This window comes from Moschus berezovskii, chromosome 19 (genome assembly GCF_049115385.1).
Source record: "Moschus berezovskii isolate FMDL1 chromosome 19, NW_MosBer_1.0, whole genome shotgun sequence".
NCBI lineage: Eukaryota > Metazoa > Chordata > Mammalia > Artiodactyla > Moschidae > Moschus > Moschus berezovskii.
In genome coordinates, this window is record NC_142478.1 from 7,492,311 (window position 1) to 7,519,855 (window position 27,545).

Genomic DNA, 27,545 nt, shown 5'->3' on the forward strand with positions numbered 1-27,545 from the left:
GCTTTGGTGATTTCAGTCAGATTTTTAGAATTAGAAATAGAAAATATGCAGACTTTAGTTAATCTAAATTTCATCAGTTCTGTTTTTTGAAACTTTGTGGATATTTTATTTCTTTTTTAGTACAGCTGTGTTGACTGTGCTTGCTTTTTCTTTTTCTCTGTGCAAGTAATGTTTTTCTTAGATGAATCCATTTTGATTTGTGTGGACCATTTTATGTGTGAATATTCATCTTTGTTATGTATTCTGTACTTCTTTCAGCATTCATTTTGTGGCTGACCTGCATGTTGCTTCTCACATTTGACTTTGTAATGGCATACATCATCAGAATCTTTATTTTTTTCTGGTCATTGAGTGCTAAAATATTAAATATATATATATATTCTAAGCATGTGGCCGTAATGTTTGCTAACGCTTTAATATCATTAAAAGATTAGAGGATTAGGTTTTTATTTCTGTTGTCACTTGTAACTTGGTTGAAAGTTATGAAATAGAAGACACAGTAAGATGAAGAAATACTACTCTGAGAAGTTTTCATCTGAAAAATAATTGGTGCTATTTTTTATGAGCTATCATTATTTCCAGATTGATGGGCAGAAATTCAAAAATTTTAACTTTAAAAATTTGCCAATAAATTGCTTTGAAACAAAGAGAAACTTCTCTAGTTTTTTAAATTTAAGAAATTTTAGGAGACACTTAAGCTAAATATAGTGGTTATAGTGAAATTTTAAAATTAAATAATTAGAAAAATTAACACTTTTAGAAAGTTAATATTTTCTTTCCAGTTCTAATTATGGATCTAACTTTTATACTATTTCAAACTTACACTTTAAAGAACAAAAGTAATTTTCTGAATTTGCTTTAAAATTCACCTAGTTAAGTGGGATGATCACCAACATTTTATACATTAATTTGTTTTCATATGACCAAGTGGTGAGATCAAAATTCCATTAACTCAGCTATGTGTCTTTGGACCTCTGAGAGGGCCCTGTGTTCGTGAAAATGTGTTTTTATTCCTCCTGAAACTTTACAGTTTTTTTTTTTTCCCAGAAGATCATCGTTTGATATTACTCATAATTTTTATCTTACTAACACTTGTTTTAACGGACCATAATTTTTATGAAGTTGCGCTGTGAGAGACGCTTAATAATGAGTAATCAAGTAAAAGAAGCTATAGTCTCAGCTGCCAACAAAATGTGACCGTGAAATGATCCACCTTTGTGGACCTCGGTGCCTTCATCTCTAAAATATCAGGGTATTACTTGGTGATTTCTAAGGAGGTCACCTCCCCCAAATTTATGGTTTTGTTTAAAATATGATAAAAACTCTGTAAAGAAGCAAAAAACAATATTTGAATTTTTCTTATGCGTACTGAGATAGAATTCAAATAGTTTAACACCAAGAGCTGCTTTTGTCAGAATTAACCCTTTTCTCAGTTTAATGCTCCTTTTTTCATATAATTCAAAACTTATGTTTGTCTGCTTCACAGCAAAACAACTAGATTAAGAAAATGAGTTACCTATTTCATTTTCATGATGACAAGTAATTATTTTTTATTTCTATGCATTTGTCAATTATAATCAAAACCAAGATTTTCTAAAACAACCTAATTAGCAATTTGGAAATTAGTTTTTGTACCAGCGAATCTAGGAAATTAATGATGTATATTAAAACATATATGACCAGTATTTACTCCATAGTTATATTATTAGCTGACAAATGTGATCGTGTGATTTCATTTACTTTATACATTTATTTAGTCATGCTTGATCTTCTCTCCTACAGTTTCTTAGTATCTTTGGCTAATACATTTCTAAAATTCTTTTTCTAATACACTAGTTTTAATAATAGCTATTGCTTTTTAATTTATAAACTTAATGTATGATATTTAATATTTTAAAAATCCATGGTTTGTAAATTTTCCTCTAAAGGCCACGGTAAATTTTGTATATGTGCATTCTTAGATGTCAGCAGCATCTCAAAATTCTGCCACATTGGTATCCCCTAAATATATTTTTCAATGTGGCTTTAAAAGGAATTTCAGTGTTGTATTGATTTTTTTCTCTCCTCTAAGCTTCTAAACCCTCCAAAATAAGTAAGCTTTATACTTATTTTGGAGGGTTTAGAATAGTGAAAATCTGTGTAGAAGCTGCACTATTGTGCCTTTATTTCTGCTTCCTACTTACTATTTAGTAGACAGTAATTGCTGATGCTGTAAAATGAATGGACTAGTGAATGGGGATAGAAGCTGTTTTGGAAAAAATGGTTTTACTGTGATGAATTTATTCAAGTGATCATTTGTGCTTTTAACCACTTTAAAATTACTCAATGTCAGTTGCTTCCAGACCTTTTGGTGAGGATTAAATGTAGTACCTGATCTTATTAGTTAATTTCAGATATATTATCTATACCAGAGCAATTCATCCTCTGTCATAAAGTGATGCGTATTCTATCCAAGACCTGATAGTGCATTTCCTCTTAAGAAGAGTGTACTTGCCTCTGGAGAGTTTAAAAAAAAAAAACAAAAAAACTCTAGTTTCCCAGGTGGTTAGAATCTCTAAATCACCAAAATGTTAATAACAACTTGGATTTTCTTGCTCTTAAGTTTGGAATATTTGGTTAAAGGTCATTAGTTATTTGTGGACCTTTCCTTACAGCAAGTGACATGTGAGTTATAAAAATTACTTACAGTAATTCATATTTTAAGAGAATCATTTATTTGGCTAGCTGTGTATCTTTCTGCGTTGCCTTTAGTAAATACAGTCTTACATACCACTGGTAATGATTTCTACTATAAATGTATTTATAACTTCTAGTTAAAAATCGTATCAGAGTGCAGTCATTAGAAAACATCAGTTCTGCTCAATTGTATTGCCTGATAATTTGATAAGTGTACTCTAAACTTCCTCATTTCTTACACGTTTAAACAGTACAGCCTGATTTTTTTTTCAGTTCATTAATTTTATTTTATTCTTTTTGAAGTTCTTTTTTAAATTTTTTTTATTATTATTTTTTTACTTTACAATATTGTATTGGTTTTGCCATACATTGACATGAATCTGCCCCGGGTGTACATGTGTTCCCCATCTTGAACCGCCCTCCCACCTCCCTCTCCATATCATCCCTCTGGTTCATCCCGGTGCACCAGCCCCAAGCATCCTGTATCATGCATTGAACCTGGACTGGCGATTCGTTTCACATGTGATAAATATACATGTTTTAATGCCATTCTCCCGAATCATCCCACCTTCGCCCTCTCCCACAGAGTCCAAAAGACTGATCTATACATCTGTGTCTCTTTTGCCGTCTTGTATACAGGGTTATCGTTACCATCTTTCTAAATTCCATATATATGCACAGCCTGATTTTTATACGCAGAGTAATCAAGAGTAAATAAACTTAAATAAAAATTTTAAACTTGAATATACAGCTCGTTTCCTTAATACAGTAGTTATCTATTGACCTTTACTTCATTTTTTTCTTTCATGATTTTTATTTTCTTTCGTTACATTTTCTAAGAATGTTATTTCTAGAGATGCTTTACTTTTTTTTTTTGGTAATCCTCTTTTTTAGGTGAATTGTTGTAAGACTGCAAGCCCATGAAATTAATTTTTCTTTTATCTTCATTTCAGCATACATATTCCAGTCTGCTTGTTTACTGGCCAGATTAGGGAGTAAGTAAATTTGCAGCCGATGTGCCATAGTGTGTATGGCTTATTCCTTCTGTGGCTGTGTTAATTTTTGATCGATAGGTAGTTACAGATCTAGTAAAGTACAATTTCACCCACTATCCAAAGTAGAGCCTTTCTATGAAACCTTTTGTAAGCCAAAGAGAATAAAGCAAAGAGGCTTAGGACACAATCTTGCTAACAGATGCACAAAGTAAATCAAGGTAAAGCACAAATGCTCACTGACACAATTCAGAGCTCTTGACAGCTTGATGCTGAGACACTGGCATTCTGGGGGAAGAAGCTTGCCTTCGCTGGTCTGGATGTTTAGGCTGCATGCTATCTTTATAGTGGAATTGCTACAGAATGAATGCTAAACACTGTTTTTGCTTTCTGCCTTTTCTCATAGAGGAAAAATCCGCTTTGCATTTCTTTTGGTTAGTAAAAACAGATAGCAATGTGTAATGTGTAAAGTGAACTTTCAGAAAGTGGGGGATACCTATATTGGGTAACTTGGGGTATAGAATTTAAAACATTCCAAGTGAGCCATTATGATTCTTTGGAAAACAGGTTTAAATAGTATTCTGCACTATAAAGTTATAATTTTTACCAAAAGCACAATAATTCAGAGTAAGTTTATTAATTTAAATGTCTCACTTGTGTATTTAGGTGTCTACATCTGTTTCTTTGAGAGATCACAAATCAAGTTTCCTTGAGTGATTCATAGGTGTGAGATTTAGATATACCAACTATAGATATAACAAAGATATCGGAGCATTGGAAAGTTACTTTTTTTCTCTTAACTAGAGAGAAAGGGGAGATACTGAGCGAAAATAGGATTACTTATTCTGTGAAAGCTCTCTGAGCTTCTGAGGGGTATTTACAAATATGAGCTATCTGTGATTTGTTTTCCTTTATTTCTTCTAAGTTTTTTCTATGATTTAGTTATTTTAAGATTTTTAAGTGCTTGTATTGAAATGTATCTAGGGTAACTGTGACTCTAGGATATCTGCTCTTTTTACAGTTAACTTTATTTAACAGTGTATTTTTAAACCTTACTTTTCCTGATTTTTAAAAATCTTTGTACCTTCTTTATTTTCGCTTATTGTGGTTTATGCCACAAGCAGGGAGTGGCTTATTAGTGAACATGACTTGAGGAGGATTAACATCCTTTTTCATCAGTCCTCGTAGGCCTTGGCAAGGATACTGATGTCAGCCAGTCTGAGTTAAACTGGTAAAGAAGGCAAATTTCATTGCCTTGAGATTTTGTCTGATTTTTTAGGCCATAATGATTTTGATTTTCAGTTATTTGAGTCTGATGTTGTATTTTGAAAATTTTTATATGACAAGAAAAATTTCTGTAGCCAACTCGCAAATATTTATGTTTAGATTTGAGTTATCAGTAATTTGAAACCAAGTAAATTGAAGTGTTGTTGCATTGTTTAATTATATTTATCCTAGGGTTCTTTAAATATATAGTTCATTAATTCAGGGAATTTATATAACTTCTAGAGCCCTATTATAAAAAGCTGACTTAGGAAAAGGATGGAAAGATGTTTAACTTCTCCTCAGCTCAGTTTGTGTTTAGGAGAGAGAGCGTTGTCTCATACTGACAGAGCAGCCTGACCCAAGTGGAATCTCATCTTTATCTTTTCTGTTTATTTTTTACTGATGTTGGGCTATCCACCATAGTCACTGTCTCTCCCTGAAAGATATGAGGTGGCTTATTAAAAATAAGTAAAGTATGAAAGGATTCAAATCTTAAAAATTGAAGGAATTAAGTCAATGGGAAATTATGATTAGGAAAATAAAGCCAAGCAAAACTGAACAATATATTGTTTAGTAATGAAGGAATATATGGCAGAACTATAAAGGAAAGCAAGAGAATGGTTAACACTTAAAAATTAAGGTCATAATTGCTTTAAGGATTAAGACGAGAGATTGAAAGTGATGCAAGAGATTTCCAGCGTGTTGGTGATTTTCTATTTCTAAACCTTTGTGATGAGTGCATGTTTTTACTTTTAAAATTATGTTGACTGAACAAGGACTACTGTAAAGCACAGGGAACTTTGCTTGATGTTATATAGCAATAAAGCATTTTTTATGTATAGAATTTTCCAGGCAAGATTACTGGAGTGGGTTTACCATTTATTTCAGGGGATCTTCCCGACCCATGGATTAAATCACCATCTCTTGTGTCTCCTGCCACTGCATCACCTTGTTAATATGAATATTCATGCAACAAATGTTTACTGAACGCTGTGCTCTCATGGAGAAGGCAGTGGCAACCCACTCCAGTACTCTTGCCTGGAAACTCCCATGGACGGAGGAGCCTGGTAGGCTGCGATCCAGGGGGTCACGAAGAGTCAGACACTACTGAGCGACTTCACTTTCACTTTTCACTTTCATGCATTGGAGAAGGAAATGACAACCCACTCCAGCCTTCTTGCCTGGAGAATCCCAAGAATGGAGGAGCCTGGTAGACTGCCGTCTATGGGGTCTCACAGAGTTGGACACGACTGAAGCGACTTAGCAGCAGCAGTGCTCTCTGTGAAGTCCTGAGGATCACTGGAGTGAATCACACACAGCTGCTGCCTTCATAGAACTCACATTCTGTTGAGGGAGACAATTACTCAGTTACAATTCTGATAAACATTCTAAAGAAGTATGGGATGTTATGAGAAAATGTAATTGGATGACCTGAGATGAGAGGGTCAGGAAATAGTACATTGCATTTTAGAGAGAATTACAGCAAAAGGAAATTCAGATCTTTAGGATAACACACAGGCAACATTGAATATAAAATCATGGCACTCAGAGCTGAATTTCCTCAATTCACATCCCAACTTCATTACTTACTTGGGAAACTGACTTTGTCCTCGCTGTACTTGAGTTCCTCATCTGAATGTTAAGAATGTTTATCTCATAGACTAATTATATTTATTAAATGAGTTAAAATTGTAAAGGGCCCGCAGTAGTGCCTTTTATGTTAAAATATGCTGTATAAGTATTAAAAATCTTTATTCAGAAAACAAATCCAGGACAGCAGATTTTCCAATCATGTATAATAATGAATTTTATTAGTAATGATAGTAGTTAAGATTCTTGGAGTGTTTACTGTATATTAGGTACTGTGGTAAATGCCTTTACATGATACTACATTATTTTATAAACTCTTTGAGGTGCTGTAGATATTATTTTTATGTCTTTATGTATATGTTATTTTTATTTTATTTTTATATGTATAGTATTTGTATAATATTTATTCTATTTTATGTCACCATTTTTTAATAAATGAAGAAACCAAGGCTTTAGTAGACTAATTTGTTCAGGATCCCCCAGTTTTCTAAGAAGCTGTGCTCTTAACTGCTTTTTCTGTTGTTCTGTTGCTCAGTTGTGTCCGACTCTTTGCAACCCCATGGACTGCAGCTTGCCAGGCTTCCCTGTCCTTCACTATCTCCTGGAGAGCTTGCTCAAACTCATGTCCATTGAGTCAGTGATGCCATCTAACCGTCTCATCCTCTGTTGCCCCCTTCTGCTCCTGCCCTCAATCTTACCCATCATCAGGGTCTTTTTCAGTCAGTCGGCTCTTAGCATCAGGTGGCCAAAGTATTGAAGCTTTAGCTTCAGCATCAATCCTTCTAATGAATATTCAGGGTTGATCTTTAGGATTGACTGGTTTGATCTCCTTGCTATCCAAGGGACTCTGAAGAGTCTTTTCCAGCACCACAGTTCAAAAGCATCAACTCTTCAGCACTCAGCCTTCTTTATGGTCCAAGTCTGACATTTCTACATGACTACTGCAAAAACCATAGCTTTGACTATACGGACCTTTGTCGGCAAAGTGACGTCTCTGCTTTTAAATATGCTGTCTGGGTTTGTCTTTACTGTTGTTTATTAACTATGTGTTCCCAGTGGAAAACCGACCTTTGTGTAATGTTAAGCATTTGACGACAGATCTGAATTTGGGGAATATTATTGGCAAGTTATTCTTCTGAAATTTAAAATATAGTGTAATGGGCTTTTGTTTCATACTCTGCCTGCTTTTCAGACAGGTTTGTCTTCCTAGTCCCAACAAGCCCGTATCCCACTCACTCCATGTATGAACAGTGTGCGCCTGAGACACCTGTGTGAATCCTGAATAAACCTTTTCAGTTAGAGAGGAGTTGGGAACATACTTTGTTTGCAAACTAGCTTTGAGATTCTTATGTTTACTCTAGGGTAAGCATTGCCCACTGATCACATATGTGACATGCTTGCAGAAGATACTTGTTTTGTTTTTTTTCCCCTCCATCAGATACTAGACAGAATTTCAAATAGGCAAAGTTTGTTTAGGTCTGTTGATGGTATCTTGTTGCTTGGTATTCTCATTTTGCTTTTAGATTATGCTCAGACATCACAGCAGCACGTAATTCACCCATATAATTTATCACTGAAGTTATGTCTGGCTGTTGCTTTTCATCATTGTTTCCTTGCTCAGGAGCCTACAGTGGCTTGCTATTATAATGTGTAGCATATCAAGTCCTCTGAACTCCATATTCTCTTGTTCAGAATTCTCAGTTGTTTGTCCCCATCTCACCTAACAATAGATAGTATCTTCTGCAACTTTGAATCATTTTTATTTTATATATTATTCTGCTTTGATAGTAACCATTGTGTGGTTTTATTTTTTAAATTATAAGTGATTAACTTTTCATTTGTCTGTACTAATTCTTTTTTTAACTTACTACATTACATACAAACTGAAAAGTATGCACAGTTCATGACTGAAAGCTTTGTGAATTACCGCAGAGGGAGCACATCAGTGTAACAAACCACTAGTGTATGCTCAGTGGTTTCAGTCGTGTCTGACTCTTTGCAGCACTGTGGGCTGTAGCCTCCCAGGCTTCTCTGTCCATGGAATTTTCCAGGCAAGAATACTGAAGTGTGTTGCCATTTTCTCCTCCAGGGGATCATCTTGGGTCTCTTAAGTCTCCTGCTGGCCAGCAGGTTTTTTACTACTAGTGCCACCAAGGAAGCTGTAACCACTAGGGGAAGACAAAATATCAATACCCTAGAATGGTCCTCTGTGCTCCTACTCAGATATCTCAGTTCCCAAAGGAAACTAATCTTCTGACTAGTTCTGTTTTTGAAATGTGTACAGAATTTTGTGTATTTTTGTCTGGTTTATTTTGACATTATGTTTATGAAGTTGGCCTGTGTTGTTATATGTACTGTCATCTGTGTAAGGATTCCATCAAAATAATACCGTTTGCTATTTCTGTTGTTAGAAATTTGAGTGCTTCATATTCGATCTGTTTGAATAACGATGCTGTGAATATTCTTGTACATGGTGGGTTTTTCTGGTGTACATTTGAATGCATTTCTGTTGAATACACAGGCATAAAATTGGCAGGTGATATTTTTAAAACTTGAATGCATGTGTGCTAAGTCACTTCAGTCATATCCTATTCTGTGTGACGCTATAGACTGTACCCTGCCAGGCTCCTCTATCCATGGAATTCTCCAGGCAAGAATGCTGGAGTCAGTTGCCATGCCCTCCTCCCGGGGATCTTTTGGACCCAGGGATTGAACCTGAGTCTCTTAGGTCTGCTGCCTTGGCAGGCAGGTTCCTTACCACTAGTGCCACCTGGCAAGCCTTTAAAACTTGAACAGATAAGGCAAAACAGTTTTCCAATGTGATTATATCAATTTATACTTTACTACAATGGCAAGCTACTCCAGTACTCTTGCCTAGAAAATCCCATGGATAGAGGAGCCTGGTGGGCTACAGTCCATGGGGTCGCTACTAGTCGGACAAGACTGAATGACTTCACTTTCACTTTTCACTTTCATACATTGGAGAAGGAAATGGCAACCCACTCCAGTGTTCTTGCTTGGAGAATCCCAGGGATGGCGGAGCCTGGTGGGCTGCCGTCTATGGGGTCGCACAGAGTCGGACGCGACTGAAGCGACTTAGCAGCAGCAGCAGTACATGGGTTTCAGTTGTTCCGTATCCCTGCCACCACTTTGAATATTACTATTAGTCTCTTGATAGTGAATATTCTGGCTGGATATATATTACTGTCTCATTGAGATTATAACTTCTGTATCACTGTTGAGTAATGGATAGTGAGCATCTTTTAATAAGATTATAGGGCATTAAGATATCCTTTTGATGAAACGTCTCGTTTTAAATCTTTTGTCCCTTTTTTATATTGGGTTGTTTTTTTCTTTTTTAAGGTACAAGCCCTTTGTTGGATATATACTTTACAAATACCTTCTTCCACTAGTGGCTTACCTTTCTAATCTCTACATGATATACTTTGAAAAAGACAGAAGTTCTTAATTTTAGTGTGGTTTACTTTATTAATACTTAGAAGTTAGTACTGTTTGTGCCCTGCTTAAGAAATCTTTGCTTACCTCAAGGTGATAAAATAGTCTCCTGTATTATCTTTTAGAAACTTTTATCATTCAAGTTTAGTGAGGCTGTGAAGTATGTATTGTGTGTATATGTTTACATATATATTGGTATAAGTCTTACTGTAGATTCTATATTCCCTTCCATTGATTGATTTTATTACAGTATCTTAATTATGAAAATCTTGATATTTAGTAGAGAATTATCTTCCCACATTTTTTTCTTTTCTTCATGATTACCTTGACTCATCTTAGCCTTTATAGTTCCATATAAATTTTAGAATCAATTGTAAATTTTCACCAAAAAAATCCTACTAGGGATTTGATTGGAATTGAATCTGTAGCTCCATTTGTGATGACATTTTTATAATACTGGGCTTTCTGACCCATGAAACTTGTAGATCTATCCATTTATTTAGACTATCTTTAATTTCTGTAAACACTCAATAGTTTATAAATGTTTGTGTAAATATCTCCTACATCTTTTATTAGATTTGTTCCTGAGTCTTAATGTTTTTCACTGCCATTGTAAATGCTGCCTTTTATTTCTATTTCTAATTGTTCCTGTTTATATAAATACAATTTACTTATTATGTATTGAATAATACTATTTATTTGAGTATAATGGTTTGGGTCTATATTATTTAAAATTTTCCTACTTACACAGTCGTATCAACCACAAAAAATTGGGATTTTTTTCCCTCCTTTGCTGTCCTTTCTCTTTTCTTTCTTTCTCTTGCCTTATTGCACTGGCTGGAGCCACCCATCCAGCCTGGAAGACAAACAATGAGAGAAGGCATTCTGAAATCCTTTCAGTGTTTCGATTAAGCTATGATGTTTACTGTGGTTCTTGCAGAAGCCCTTTATCATGGCCCTTCTATTCCTAGTTTGCTCAGAGGTTTTATCACAAATGGGCGATGAAGTTTTTCGGCAATTATGTGGGTAATTATATCATTTTATCTGTTATTCTTTTAATGTTAACTGCATTGATTGATATTTGAATGTGACACCAGTTTTGCATTTCTGAAATAAACCCAGTTGGATCATGATATACATTATCCTTTTTATGTATTTCTAAATTTCATTTTTATATTTTCTTTAGGGTTTTTATATCTGTGTTCATTAATGAGATTGGGCCATACTTTTCCTCATAAAAACATTTACTAAATTTTTTCTCTTTTAACGTTCTATGGAAGAGTTTGGATGGCATTATATGTATATTTTTTGAAATGTGGAATATCATTTAAGAAGTCACCTTAGAGTTTTCAGCCTTTCTTTTATTACACTGTATACATTTCAGGGCTACAAATTGCCCTTTTAAGTGTCGTTATGTCTTGATGTCGTTGATTTTTATCATTATTTATTTGAAAATACTTCATTTTGATTTCACATGAGTATAATAAATCTTAAACATACGAAGATTTCTATAGTTATATTTTTGTTTTTTATTTTACTATGATCAGGAAGTATATTATGGGTAATTTCAGTACTTTGTCTTTTGTTTTTTAATGATTAACTAAATAATTCATGCCTGATTAGAAAGAATGTATTTCCGGTTGTTAAGTGCAGTGTATTCAGTTTGCTAGGGTTGCTGTGGCACAGTGGAACAGTCTGTTTGACTTGAGCAGCAGAAATTTGTTTTTCCGTAGTTTTGGAGTCTGGAGTTAAAAAAGCAAGGTGTTGGTTCCCCCTCTAGTTGGTAGGGGGATTTCCTTGCACCTTGTAGCTTCAGGCATTTGCCAGCAGTCTTTTAATGTGTTGGCTTCTCAATGCATTACTCCAACCTCTGCCTCTGTCGAGTAAGGTTGTCTTCTCCCTGAATCTTTCTGTCTTCATGAGGCATGTTCTTCTCTATGTTTGTCTGTTTCTATCAGGCTATCCAGCATACTAGGTTGAGTCCCTGCTATGGGCTTCCGTGGTGGCTCAGCAGGTAAAGAATCTGCCTGCAATGCAGGAGACACAGGAAATGCAGGTTCGATCCCTGGGTTGGGAAGATCCCCTGGAGGAGGAAAATGGCAATGCACTCCAGTATTCTTGCCTGAAAAATTCCATGGAAAGAAGAACCTGGAGGACTACAGTCCGCAGGGTCACAAAGAGTCAGACACTGTTGACCAACTAACCACATACTACTCCAGGATGACCTCGTCTTAACTAATCACATTTGTGATTAACCTGTTTCCAGTCGAGGTCACATTATGAGGTGCTAGGGATTAGGACTTCAGCCTACCATTTTGGGCATAGATTCAACTCATAAATTAGTCCAGGTGTACTCATCACATGTAAAATCCTTTGTCTTTCATGTTTTTTGGTGCTTATTCTATTACTGTGAGAGGGTTGTGAAAATTACCCATCGTGACTACAAATTTGCCTTTTCCTCCTTTTGGTTCTGTCAGCTTTTGCTTTATATAATTTTAGGTTGTATGTTATTAGGTGCATAGAAATCTAGAATTGCTATGTTTTTCTGGTGAAGTGTGCATTTTATTGTCATACTGTGTCATTCTATCTCTGTAATGCATTGTAGTTGTTTTGTTCAGTGGCTAAGTTGTGTCTGACTCTGCTACCCCATAGACTGCATCACACCAGACTTCCCTGTCCTTCTCTGTCTCCCGGAGTTTGCTCAAACTCTGGTCCATTGAGCTGGTGATGCCATCCAACCATCTCATCCTCTTTTGACTCCGTCTCCTCCTGCCCTTATCTTTCCCAGCGTCAGGGTATTTTCCAGTGAGTCGGCTCTTCTCAGCAGGTATTGGAGCTTCACCTTCAGCATCAGTCCTTCCAATGAGTAGTCAGGGTTGATTTCCTTTAGGATTGACTGGTTTGATCTCCTTGCTGTCCAAAGGACTCTCAGGAGTCTTCTCTGGCACCACAATAAAGAAGCATCAATTTCAGCCTTCTTGATGGTCTCTCACATCTATACATGACTACTGGGAAAACCAAAGCTTATGGACCAAAAGTGATGTCTCTGCTTTTTAATACACTGTTTAGGTTTGTCATAGCTTTTTTCCCAAGGGGAAAGCGTCTTTTAATTTTGTGGCTGCAGTCACCATCTGCAGTGATTTTGAAGCCCAACAAAATAAAATCTGCTGCTGTTTCTACTTATTCCCCATCTATTTGCCATGGAGTGATGGGACTTGATGCCCATGATCTTAGTTTTTTGGAGCTGACTTTTAAGCCAGCTTTTTCACTCTCCTCTTTCACCCTTATCAAGAGGCTTTTTAGTTCCTCTTCATTTTGTGTCATGAGAGTGGTATCTGCATATATGAGGTTATTGATATTTTTCTTGGCCATCTTGACTCCTATCATTCTTTCCTGCCTTAAAGAATACTTTTGATATTAACATAGCTTTCCAGGCTTTCTTTTGATTAAGGTTTCCACATGTATTTTCTTCTATTTTTGAACTTTTACTTTCCCTGTATCTTAGTTTTAAGATGACTCCAATGTAGAGTTACTGTTGTTTTTGTTGCTGTTATTTGGTTTTGTTGAAAGTCTGTGTTTTAAGTGTTTGATCAGCTTGCATTTATTGTACTTACACGAACGTTAAGAATTAAGTTTCTTGTCTTGCCCTTTGCCTTCTATTCCTTGTTCTGAGTCCTTGTGTACTCTTCCCCTTTTCTCCTTTCTTGCCTTCTTTTAATGGATTATTTAGTCGCTTTTTTTCTGTCTTCCTCTTTTAGCTATATTAGTCATGCTGCTGCTGCTGCTGCTGCTAAGTCACTTCAGTCGTGTCCGACTCTGTGTGACCCCACAGACGGAAGCCCACCAGGCTCCCCCGTCCCTGGGATTCTCCAGGCAAGAACACTGGAGTGGGTTGCCATTTCCTTCTCCAATGTGTGAAAAGTGAAAGTGAAGTCGCTCAGTCGAGTCCGACCCTTAGCGACCCCACGGACTGCAGCCTACCAGGCTCCTCCATCCATGGGATTTTCTAGGCAAGGGTACTGGAGTGGCTTGCCATTGCCTTCTCCGATATTAGTCATAGAGTCTTTATTATTCTAGTTTTAACCTTGTAGCCTCCAATATGTCTTCTTTTGGGGGGTTGCACCACCTGGCGTGCAGGATCTTTGTTCCCTGACCAGGATTGAACTCGCAATCCCTGTGGTGGAAGTCCAGAGTCTTAACCGTTGAACCACCAGGGGAGCCCCCAACATGTATTCTTAAGTTATTGAAATCTAATATTGATTAGTGCTTTTATTCCATTTCAGACAATGCAAGGCCCTTAATACACTGTTCTCTTCCAATTTTTTGTAGTGTCTTGATATTTCCATATGTCTTAAGACTATGTTTTAACCCCCACATACCTAATTATAGTAGATTTTAGTTAACATAGATTTGTACTGTTTATATATCATTTCCCTCCTTTGCTCTTTATTTTCTGATAATACCAAGCATCAACTATGATTAATTCTTTATTCTGCTCAAAGAATATTCATTTGTGTTTTCTTTGGTATGAATATGCCAGTGACAGGTTACCTCAGTTTGTTTGCCTATGTCCTTAATTCATCTGATTTTTGAAAGGGTATTTTTACTATATCAACTGTTACTTTTCATTAATTCCTTGAGGTTATTTCCATTCAGTCTTCAGGCTTCTGTTGTTTCTGTTGAGAAGTCAGCTGAAATTTGCTTCTTACTCCTTTATTTATTTTAATTGGAGGCTAATTACTTTACAATATCGTGATGGTTTTTGCCATACATTGACATGAATCTGCCACGGGTATACATGTGTCCCCATTCTGAACCCCCCTCCCGTCTCCCTCCCCATCCCATCCCATCCCTCAGGGTCGTCCCAGCGCACTGGCTTTGAGCATCTGTTTCATGCATTGAACCTGGACTGGTGATTCGTTTCACGTGTGATAATATACATGTTTCAATGCCATTCTCCCAAATCATCCCACCCTCGCCCTCTCCCACAGAGTCCAAAAGACTGTTCTATACATCTGTGTCTCTTTTGCTGTCTCGTATACAGGGTTATTGTTACCATCTTTCTAAATGCCATACATATGCATTAATATACTGTATTGGTGTTTTTCTTTCTGACTTACTTCACTCTGTATAATAAGCTCCAGTTTCGTCCACCTCATTAGAACTGATTCAAATGTATTCTTTTTAATGGCTGAGTAATATTCCATTGTGTATATGTACCACAGCTTTCTTATCCATTCGTGTGCAGATGGACATCTAGGTTGCTTCCATATCCTGGCTATTATAAACAGTACTGTGATGAACATTGGGGTACACATGTCTCTTTCAATTCTGGTTTCCTCGGTATATATGCCCAGCAGTGGAATTTCTGAGTCATATGGCAGCTCTATTTCCAGTTTTTTAAGGAATCTCCACACTGTTCTCCATAGTGGCTGTACTAGTTTGCATTCCCACCGACAGTGTAAGAGGGTTCCCTTCTCTCCACACCCACTCCAGCATTTATTGCATGTAGACTTTTGGATAGCAGCCATTCTGACTAGCGTGAAATGGTACCTCATTGTGGTTTTGATTTGCATTTCTCTGATAATGAGGGATGTTGAGCATTTTTTCATGTGTTAGCCAGCCATCTGTATGTCTTCTTAGGAGAAATGTCTGTTTAGTTCTTTGGCCCATTTTTTGATTAGGTCGTTTAGTTTTCTGGTATTGAGCTGCATGAGCTGTTTGTATATTTTTGAGATTAATTCTTTGTCAGTTGCTTCATTTGTTATTATTTTCTCCCACTCTGAAGGCTGTCTTTTCACCTTGCTTATAGTTTCCTTCGTTGTGCAAAAGCTTTTAAGTTCACTTAGGTCCCATTTGTTTATTTTTCTTTTTTTCCATTACTCTAGGAGGTGGATCATAGAGGATCTTGCTGTGATTTATGTCAGACAGTGATATGCCTATGTTTTCCACTAGGATTTTTATAGTTTCTGGTCTTACATTTAGGTCTTTAATCCATTTTGAGTATTTATTTTTGTATATGGTGTTAGAAAGTGTTCCAATTTCATTCTTTTACATGTAGTTGACAAGTTTTTGGAGCACCACTTGTTACAGAGATTGTCTTTTCTGCGTTGTATATTGTTGCCTCCTTTGTCAAAGATAAGGTGTCCATCGGTGTGTGGATTTATCTCTGGGCTTTCTCTTTTGTTCCAGTGATCTATATATGTGTCTTTGTGCCAGTACCACACTGTCTTGATGACTGTAGTTTTGTAGTATAGTCTGAAGTCAAGAAGGTTGATTCCTCCAGTTCCATTCTTCTCTCTCAAGATTGCTTTGTCTATTCAAGGTTTTTTGTATTTCCATACAAATTGTGAAATTATTTGTTCTAGTTCTGTGAAAAGTACTGTTGTAGCTTCATAGAGATTGCATTGAATCTACAGACTGCTTTGGGTAGCATACTCATTTTCACTCTATTGGTTCTTCTGATCCATGAACATGGTATATTTCTCTATATATTTGTGTCCTCTTTGATTTCTTTCATCAGTGTTTTAAAGTTTTCTATGTATACGTTTTTTGTTTCTTTAGGTAGATGTATTCCTATTTTCTTCTTTTTGTCACAATGGTGAATGGTATTGTTTCCTTAATTTCTCTGTTTTCTCATTGTTAGTGTATGCAAGGGATTTCTGTGTATTAATTTTATATCCTGCAACTTTACCATATTTATTGGTTAGCTCTGGTAATTTTTTGGTGGTGTCTCTAGGGTTTTCTGTGTAGAGGATCATGTCATCTGCACACAGTGAGAGTTTTACTTCTTCTTGTCCAATCTGGATTCCTTTTAATTTCTTTTTCTTCTCTGATTGCTGTGGCTAAAACTTCCAAAACTATGTTGAATAGTAGTGGTGACTGCTTGTCTTATTCCTAACTTTAGGGGAAGTGCCTCCAATTTTTCACCATTGAGGATAATGTTTGTTGTGTGATAAACATATATGGCTTTTATTATGTTGAGGTATGTTCTTTCTGTTAGGTCCATACCATTTCTGTCCTTTATCAAGCCCATCTTTGCATGAAATGTTCCCTTGGTATCTCTGATTTTCTTCACGAAATCTCTAATCTTTCCTATTCTGTTGTTTTCCTCTATTTCTTTGCACTGATTGCTGAGGAAGGCTTTCTTATCTCTCCTTGCTATTCTTTGAAACTCTGCATTCAGATGCTTATATCTTTCCTTTTCTCCTTTGCTTTTCACAGCTATTTGTAAGGCCTCCCCAAACAGCCGTTTTGCTTTTTTGCATTTCTTTTCCATGGGGATGGTCTTGATCCCTGTCTCCTGGACAGTGTCACAAACCTCCGTCCAGAGTTCATCAGGCACTCTATCTATCAGATCTAGTCCCTTAAATCTATTTCTCACTTCCACTGTATAATCATAAGGGATTTGATTTAGGTCATATCTGAATGGTCTAATGTTTTTCCCTACTTTCTTCAATTTCAGTCTGAATTTGGCAATAAGGAGTTCATGATCTGAGTCACAGTCAGCTCCCAGTCTTATTTTTGCTAACTGTATAGAGCTTCTCCATCTTTGGCTGCAAAGAATATAATCGATCTGATTTCAGTGTTGACCATCTGGTGATGTCCATGTGTAGAGTCTTCTCTTGTGTTGTTGGAAGAGGGTGTTTGCTATGACCAGTGCATCCTTTTGGCAAAACTATTAGCCTTTGCCCTGCTTCATTTTGTACTCGAAGAGGTGGCAAGAATACACAGAAGAACTGTACAAAAAAGATCTTCATGACCAAGATAATCACAATGGTGTGATCACTCACCTATAGCCAGACATCTTGGAATATGATGTCAAGTGGGCCTTAGAAAGCATCACTATGAACAAAGCTAGTGGAGGTGATGGAATTCCGGTTGAGCTATTTCCAATCCTGAAAGATGATACTGTGAAAGTGCTGCACTCAATATGCCAGCAAATTTGGAAAACTCAGCAGTGGCCACAGGGCTGGAAAAGGTCAATTTTCATTCCAATCCCAAAGAAAGGCAATGCCAAAGAATGCTCAAACTACCGCACGGTTGCACTCATCTCACACGCTAGTAAAGTCATGCTCAAAATTCTCCAAGCCAGGCTTCAGCAATACGTGAACCGTGAACTTCCAGATGTTCAAGCTGGTTTTAGAAAAGGCAGAGGCACCAGAGATCAAATTGCCAACATCCTCTGGATCATGGAGAAAGCAAGAGAGTACCAGAAAAACATCTATTTCTGCTTCATTGACTACGCCAAAGCCTTTGACTGTGTGGATCACAATAAACTGGAAAAAATCTGAAAGAGATGGGAATACCAGACCACCTGACTTGCCTCTTGAGAAACCTGTATGCAGGTCAGGAAGCAACAGTTAGAACTGGACATGGAACAACAGACTGTTTCCAAATGGGAAAAGGAGTACGTCAAGGCTGTATATTGTCACCCTGCTTATTTAACTTCTGTGCAGAGTACATCATGAGGAACACTGGGCTGGAAGAAGCACAAGCTGGAATCAAGATTTCTTGGAGAAATATTAATAACCTCAGATATGCAGATGACACCACCCTTATGGCAGAAAGTGAAGAGGAACTCAAAAGCCTCTTGATGAAAGTGAAAGAGGAGAGTGAAAAGGTTGGCTTGAAGCTCAAGATTCAGAAAACTAAGTTCATGGCATCTGGACCCATCACTTCATGGGAATAGATGGAGAAACAGTGGAAACAGTGTCAGACTTTATTTTTGGGGGCTCCAAAATCACTGCGGATGCTGATTGCAGCCATGAAATTAAAAGACACTTACTCCTTGGAAGGAAAGTTATGACCAACCTAGATAGCATATTAAAAAGCAGAGACATTACTTTGCCAACAAAGGTCCATCTAGTCAAGGCTATGGTTTTTCCCGTGGTCATGTATGGATGTGAGAGTTGGACCATAAAGAAAGCTGAGTGCCAAAGAATTGATTCTTTTGAACTGTGGTGTTGGAACAAGACTCTTGAGAGTCCCTTGGACTGCAAGGAAATCCAACCAGTCCATTCTTAAGGAGATCAGTCCTGGGTGTTCATTGGAAGGACTGATGCTAAAGCTGAAGCTCCAGTACTTTGGCCACCTCATGCGAAGAGTTGACTCACTGGAAAAGACTCTGATGCTGGGAGGGATTGGGGGGGCAGGAGGAGAAGGGGACGACAGAGAGTGAGATGGCTGGATGGCATCACCGACTCAATGGACATGAGTTTGAGTGAACTCCGGGAGTTGGTGATTGACAGGGAGGCCTGGCGTGCTGTGATTCATGGGGTCGCAAAGAGTCGGACACGACTGAGTGACTGAATTGATCTGAACTTATGTTCTTCTATGTCTTCTTTCTGGAGAGTTTTTTTTTTTTTTTTTTTTATCATAAATGGATGTTGAATTTTGTCAAAGGCTTTCTCTGAATCTATTGAAATAAGCATATGGTTTTTATCCTTCAATTTGTTAATGTGACACATTGACTTGTGAATATTGAAGAATCCTTGCATCCCTAGGATAAAGCCCACTTGGTCATGATGTGTGATGTTTTTAAAATGTTGTTGGATTCTGTTTGCTAGCATTTTGGTGAGGATTTTTGCATCTATGTTCGTCAGTGATATTGGCCTGTAGTTTTCTTTTTTTGTGGTGTCTTTGTCTGGTTTTTGTATTAGGGTGATGGTGGCCTCATAGAATGAGTTTGGGAGTTTACCTTCCTCTGCAATTTTCTGGAAGAGTTTGAGTAGGATAGTCGTTAGCTCTTCTCTAAAATTGTGGTAGAATTCAGCTGTGAAGCCATCTGGTCCTGGGCTTCTGTTTGTTGGAAGATTTCTGAGTACAGTTTCTGTTTCCATACTTGTAATGGGTCTGTTCAGAGTTTTAGCTTCTTCCTGGTTCAGTTTTTGGCTCATACTTTTCTAAGAATTTGTCCATTTCTTCCAAGTTGTCCATTTTATTGGCATATAGTTACTGATAGTAGTCTCTCATGATCCTTTGTATGTCTGTGTTGTCTGTTTTGATTTCTCCATTTTCATTTCTAATTTTGTTGATTTTATTCTTCTCCGTTTTTTTCTTGATGAGTCTGGCTAATGGTTTGTCAATTTTATTTATCTTCTCAAAGAACCAGCTTTTAGTTTTGTTGATTTTTGCTATAGCCTCCTTTGTTTCTTTTCCATTTATTTCTGCCCTAATTTTTGTGATTTCTTTCCTTCTACCAACCCTGGTGTTCTTCATTTCGTCTTTTTCTAGTTGCTTTAGGTGTAGAGTTAGGTTATTTATTTGACTTTTCTCTTGTTTCTTGAGGTAAGCCTGTATTGCTGTGAACCTCCCCCTTAGCACTGCTTTTACTGAGTCCCATAGGTTTTGGGTTGTTGTGTTTTCATTTTGATTTGTTTCTATGTATATTTTCATTTCCTTTTTGATTTCTTCTATGATTTGTTGGTTACTCAGAAGCATGTTGGAGAAGGCAATGGCAACCCACTCCAGTACTCTCGCCTGGAAAATCCCATGGACGGAGGAGCCTGGTAGGCTGCAGTCCATGGGGTCGCTAAGAGTCGGACACGACTGAGCGACTGAGCAACTTCACTTTTCCTTTCATGCATTGGAGAAGGAAATGGCAACCCACTCCAGTGTTCTTGCCTGGGAATCCCGGGAACGGGGGAGCCTGTTGGGCTGCCATCTATGGGGTTGCACAGAGTCAGACATGACTGAAGTGACTTAACAGCAGCAGCAGAAGCTGCTCCTCCATATGTTTGTGTTTTCAATAGTTTTTTCCCTGTAATTGACATCTAATCTTAGATGCTTGAAACTTTTTCAGTGTTTTTGAATGTACTAAGGCTAGGAGGCCTGGCATGCTGTGATTCATGGGGTCACAAAGAGTCGGACATGACTGAGTGACTGAACTGAACTGAAGGCTAGATTTTATGGCCCAGGATGTGATCAGTCCTAGAGAATGTTCTGTGTGACTTGAGGAAAAGGTGAAATTCATTGTTTTAGGGTGGAGAAAGTGAAAGAGGAGAGTGAAAAGGTTGGCTTGAAGCTCAACATTCAGAAAACAAAGATCATGGCATCTGGTCCCATCACTTCATGGGAAATAGATGGAAAAACAGTGGAAACAGTGTCAGACTTTGTTTTTTTGGGCTCCAAAATCACTGCAGATGCTGATTGCAGCCATGAAATTAAAAGACGCTTGCTCCTTGGAAGGAAAGTTATGACCAACCTTGATAGTATATTAAAAAGCAGAGACATTACTTTGCCGACCAAGGTCCGTCTAGTCAAGGCAATGGTTTTTCCCGTGGTCATGTATGGATGTGAGAGTTGGACTGTGAAGAAAGCTGATCGCCGAAGAATCGATGCTTTTGAACTGTGGTGTTGGAGAAGACTCTTGAGAGTCCCTTATACTGCAAGGAGATCCAACCAGTCCATTCTAGAGGAGATCAATCCTGGATGTTCATTGGAGGGACTGATGCTAAAGCTGAAACTCCAATACTTTGGCCACCTCATGAGACGAGCTGACTCACTGGAAAAGACTCTGATGCTGGGAAAGGTTGGGGGCGGGAGGAGAAGGGGACGACGGAGAATGAGATGGCTGGATGGCATCACCGACTCTGTGGACATGAGTTTGAGTGTACTCCGGGAGTTGGTGATGGACAGGGAGGCCTGGCGTGCTGTGATTCATGGGGTCGCGGAGAGTCGGACACGACTGAGCGACTGAACTGAACTGAACTGTCCTATAGATATCAGTTAGGTCTAACTGGTCCACTGTACCATTTAAAGTTTGTGTTTCCTTGCTAATTATCTGTGGTTGATCTATCCACAGGTAAAAGTGGGGTATTAAAGTCTCCCACTATTATTGCATTACTGTTAACTTCCCCTTTCATACTTGTTAGCATTTGCCTTGTATATTGAGAGGCTCGTATGTTGGGTGCATATATATTTTTAATTGTTATATCCTCTTCTTGGATTGATCCTTTGATCATTATGTAGTGTCCTTCTTTGTCTCTTTTCATGGCCTTTGTTTAAAAATCTATTTTATCTGATATGAGTATTCCTACTCCTGCTTTCTTTTGGTTTCCATTTGTATGAAATAGCTTTTTCTAGCCCTTCACTTTCAGTCTGTATGTGTCCCTTGGTTTGGGGTGGGTCTCTTGTAGACAGCATGTATAGGGGTTTGTTTTGGTATCCCTTCAGCAGTCCTTGTATTTGGTTGAGGCATTCAGCCCATTTACATTTAAGGTAATTATTGAGAAGTATGATCCCATTGCCATTTACTTTGTTGCTTTGGGTTCGAGTTTATAAACCTTTTCTGCGTTTCCTGTCTAAAGACGATCCTTTAGCATTTGTTGGAGAGCTGGTTTGGTGGTGCTGAATTCTCTCAGCTTTTGCTTGTCTGTAAAGCTTTTGATTTCTCCTTCATATTTGAGTGAGATCCTTGCTGGGTACAGTAATCTGGGTTGTAGGTTTTTCTCTTTCATCACTTTAAGTATGCCTTGCCATTCCCTCCTGGCCTGAAGAGTTTCTGTTGAAAGATCAGCTGTTATCCTTATGGGAATCCCCTTTTGTGTTATTTGTTGTTTTTCCCTTGCTGCTTTTAATATTTGCTCTTTGCATTTGATCTTTGTTAGTTTGATTAATATGTGTCTTAGGGTGTTTTGCCTTGGGTTTATCCTATTTGGGACTCTCTGGGTTTCTTGGATTTGGGTGGCTATTTCCTTCCCCATTTTAGGGACGTTTTCAACTATTATCTCCTCAAGTATTTTCTCATGCCCTTTATTTTTGTCTTCTTCTGGGACTCCTACGATTCAAATGTTGAGAGATTTAACATTGTCCCAGAGGTCTCTGAGGTTGTCCTCATTGCTTTTAATTCTTTTTTCTTTTTTCCTCTCTGCTTCATTTAGTTCCACCATTCTATCTTCCACCTCACTTATCCTGTCTTCTGCCTCAGTTATTCTACTGTTGGTTCCCTCCAGAGTGCTTTTGATCTCAGTTATTGCATTATTCATTATTGATTGACTCTTTATTTCTTGTAGGTCCTTGTTAAACATTTATTGTGTCTTCTCAAGCCTTGTCTTTAATCTATTTATCTGTAACTCCATTTTGTTTTCAAGATTTTGGATCATATTTACTATCATTCTGAATTCTTTTTCAGGTAGACTCCTTGTCTCCTCACCTTTTGTTTGGTTTGGTTGGCATTTATCCTGTTCCTTTACCTGCTGGGTATTCCTCTGCCTCTTCATCTTGTTTATGTTGCTGTGTTTGGAGTGGCCCTTCTGTATTCTGATTGCTTGTGGTTCCTCTTTATTGTGGCGGTTCCTCCCTGTGGGTGGGGTTGGACTAGTGGCTTGTCAAGGTTTCCTAGTTAGGGGAGCTCGTGTCTGTGTTCTGGTGGGTGGAGCTGGATCACTTCTCTGGAGTGCAATGAAGTGTCAGTAGTGAGTTTTGGGGTGTCAGTGGGTTTGGTATGGCCCTGGGCAGCCTGTCTTTTAATGCTCATGGCTGTGTTCCTGCTTTGCTGGAGAATTAGCTTGGTATGTCTTGCTGTGGAACTTGTTAGCTCTTAGGTGGAGTTTGGTTTCAGTGTAGGTATGAAGGCTTTTGGATGAGCTGTCTATAAGTATTCCCTGAAATCAGGATTTCTCTGATGTTCTCAAGTTTTGGAGTTAAGCCTTCTGCCTCTGGGTTTCAGTCTTATTCTTACAGTAGCCTCAAGACTTCTCCATCTATCCAGCACATTATTTGGATAATAAAACACCTAGGTTAATGATGAAAAGTTTCTCCACAATCTGGACCCCTCAGAGATGTTCACAGAGTTACACAGAGAAGAGAAGAGGGAGGCGGGAGATAGAGGTGACCAGGAGGAGAAGAGTGGGAAGTCAAAAGGGAAGAGACCCATCTAGCCAGAAATCAGTTCCCTAAGTGCTCGCCACAGCCCGGAACACCCAGAGAGATTCACAGAGTTAAGTAGAGAAGAGAAGCGGGAGGGAGGAGATAAGAGGCGACCTATGGGGGAAAAGGAAGAGTCAAAAGGGGAGAGTGCAGTCAGACCAGTAATCACACCCTTGAGCGGAAATGGATACTGAAGATTAGATTCTTAAAGGTACAAAATTGGTAACAAATACCCAAAAGCAAAGGTTAAAAATCTAGAGTAGAAGTTAGACTCTCAAAAATACAATTTAAAAATAGAAAACAAAATCAGCCACAAAAGTTATAAATATATATATGTGAAATTTTCTTTAAAAATATGGTCTTTTTTGCAAGATAATTGTAGGTTATAAAAATGAAAATTAAAGGAGTAATAAAGAACTAAATTTTTTTAAAAATTTAAAAAGTGATTATAGTAAAAATAGGAGTTTCTCTGGAGCTGCTGTGGGCAGTGTGGGGTCAGTTCAGTTTTAGGTAGTTCCTTGTTCCAGCTTGTACTTGTTCTCAAGGTCTATAGGCCCCCTCCAGTGCTTAGTCAATGTTAACTACAGGGTTTTAATATGCTGCACCTGTCATTTCCAGAGTGGTTCTCTCTTATTTGTTTATTTTGGCTTCCTCTGTTTGCAAGTCTCTTCCAATTTCTGCCCTGACACAAGGGGGCAGACATGGTCAGTTATTTAGGCTGACTTGCTCAGTTGTGCTGTGGGGAGGGAGGAACGCTGCAAACAAATATGCTGGCATGTGTGGGAGTGCTCGCAGTGCATGGACCACACTGGGTTTGCCCCGCTCACAGAGGTGTGTGCTTTCCGGGTCTGCACTGCTCAGGCTCCAGGGTGCTCTGCAGGGGAACTGTTCAAAGCCGGCCCTGCGTTTTGTGCACTTCCCAGATCTAAGCCACTCAGGTTCTCAGGAACTCCACAAGGGCACAGACTCGGTTGGGCATCCGTTCTGTGCCCTTCCCAGGTCCAAGCAGCTCAGGTGACCAGGTGCTTGGCGAGTGCACTGTCCCAGGTGGGCTGTGCGTCTTACCACCTCCCTGGTCCCAGCCGCTCAGTTTCCCTGGTACCCCACGGGAGCGCCATCTCAGCTGTGTATCTCCTCTGGGGAGCTGACCTCAGACTGCAATGTCCTGGCAGGTGTCAACCGTCCAGGATCCCTGGTAGACGTGGTTAGCAGCTGGGGGCCTGCTCCCAGTCTGGTGGAGGATCCGTCTGTGGGGCCGAGACTGGAGCAGCCCCCGCCTTCTGGCTCTGGCTCTCACATGCCTGCCTTTCTGCCCTGGCGAGGGGTGGGGTGAGGGGTGGGCTGTATGCAGCTGGCTCGCTCTTTTAGGGTATTCTCTTAGTCCTTTGTTCTGTGAGCGAGCCAGGCTGCGTGTTAGAGCCTTCCGTGGGAAAGTTCTCTCTCTATTTTTCCTCTCTAGCGATCCCCCAATTTGGGTTGCTGTCTCTCATTAGCTTCCTCAGATAGTCCTCAGGGCATTCAGACCTGGTCCTTACCCTGAGGACCGATGATGCCGCCCCAGCCTCCCTGTCCAGCCCCTGCTCACTAGTGGTGGGTGCGAGCGTCTGGGCTGCTGCTCCCTTGGCAGTTGGGGTTAGGCACCTCTTCTGTGTGTTTTTTTTTTTTTCTCCTCCCTCTGGGTTATGTTGCCCTCTGAGATTCCAAAGCTCCCCATACCCGCCTGCGAGAGGGTTTCCCACTGTTTGGAAACTTCTCTCCCTTCACGGCTCCCTCTCCAGGTCGGGTCTCCGTCCCTAACTCTTTGGTCTCTCTTCTTATCTTTTATATTTTGTCCCACCTCCTTTCGAAGAGAATGAGCTGCCTTTCTGGGTGCCTGGTGTCCTCTGCCAGCGTTCAGAAGTTGTTTTGTGGAAGTTGCTCAGCGTTCAGATGTTCTTTTGATGAATTTGTGGGAAAGAAAATGGTCTCCCGTCCTGTTCCTTGGCCATCGTGGGACTGCCCCCATTACTCCTTTATTATAAACTCCTCTGGCTACTCTTAATATTTTCTGTTTCTCCTGTGATTTTCAGAAGTATTACTATGGTAGACTTCGGTGTAATTCTGTTAGTTTTTGTCTTAATTGGAACTTGCACCCCTTCTAATCCGGATCAGTGTTTTTCACTTGTTTTAGAAAGTTCTAAGTTACTCTGTTTTCTTACGTTGCTTTTGTCCCACTTTCTCTGTATTTCTGTATGGTTCTCCAGTTTTGAATTGTGGGCCATTTTACGGCCTCCCGTGTGTCTGCTGTGTTCTTTCTGTACTTTTCCGTTCTTCTCTACGCTTAGTCTGCATGTTTTTTCAGGCTTGTCTTTTCGCTCATGAATTCCTTTTTCATCTGTGTCTAACATGATAAAGTAATTATTTGAATTTCTCAGTTCTGAAATTTCATTTGATTTTTTTGTTTTGATTTATATTTTTCTTCCAAAATTTTCAGTCTTTTTTATTTCCTTGAGGATGGCAGTCATAATTATTTTGATGTCTAGTTCTGAAAAATTTGTCTACATTTCCTATATAGCTCTGTTACTGTTGACTTCTGTTTCTTGTGATTTTAGGTCATGTTATTTTATCTTTTCACTTTTTATCTTTTTATATGATTGGTTCTTTTCAATTGAATGCCAGGTTTCATATATGAAAAACGTTGTGATGATCTGAAAGCTAATATGCTTGCTTTAAAAAGGTGACCGTAGGACTGGCAACCCCAGATTGTCTTAATCTTGGCAGGTATTGAGGAGATTTGAATTTAGTCATCTGAACTAAATTAAAATTGGTCTACTTCTAGTTCAGTTTTATTCAGGGTTCTAGACATGCTCCTCAATTCCAGTTTTTGTCCTATTATCCTCAGAAATTTGTCTGTATCTTGCCCTCTTCTTTGTCTCTCAGGTCCCTCTTTAGAACTTGCCAGTCTCTGTAGGCAAAGCATACATCCAGAAGATGTGCACACCTCTTTGAGTTTCTTCTTGTGTAAGCTCACAGTCCCACAGTTCTTCAGTCTTAACCATTCTCAGTGCTTTCAGATAGTTAGCCTTTGTTTTAATAAATGTCTGGGTATTTAGTTCTCATTGGGAAGGGTTGACTAAATACCTAATTTATTACATAAAAATCAGAAAATGTGACTTTTTCTGCTGAGTTATCTGTAAGATCAGTATTTAAATGTCTATAGTTTTATGTGGATCAAACATTTTTTACTTGTTCATACTTGAATACAGAGATCCACCAAAATGGATGCACATTCAGTTATGCTGTATATAACTAAGTTAGGTTTCAGGTGAATCAAATTTAACTGATAATAAGATCATGTATGGATGTGAGAGTTGGACTGTGAAGAAAGCTGATCGCTGAAGAATCGATGCTTTTGAACTGTGGTGTTGGAGAAGACTCTTGAGAGTCCCTTATACTGCAAGGAGATCCAACCAGTCCATTCTAAAGGAGATCAATCCTGGATGTTCATTGGAGGGACTGATGCTAAAGCTGAAACTGCAATACTTTGGCCACCTCATGCGACGAGTTGACTCACTGGAAAAGACTCTGATGCTGGGAAAGGTTGGGGGCGGGAGGAGAAGGGGACGACAGAGAATGAGATGGCTGGATGGCATCACCGACTCTGTGGACATGAGTTTGAGTGTACTCTGGGAGTTGGTGATGGACAGGGAGGCC

General features: G+C 38.6%; 1 protein-coding gene across 9 annotated transcripts in view; it reads left to right on the plus strand.

Moving 5' to 3' along the window:
- LOC129542658 (putative RNA-binding protein 46) overlaps window positions 1-27,545 on the plus strand; it is a 141,751-nt gene that overhangs the window by 30,823 nt on the left and 83,383 nt on the right. The window lies entirely within an intron of this gene.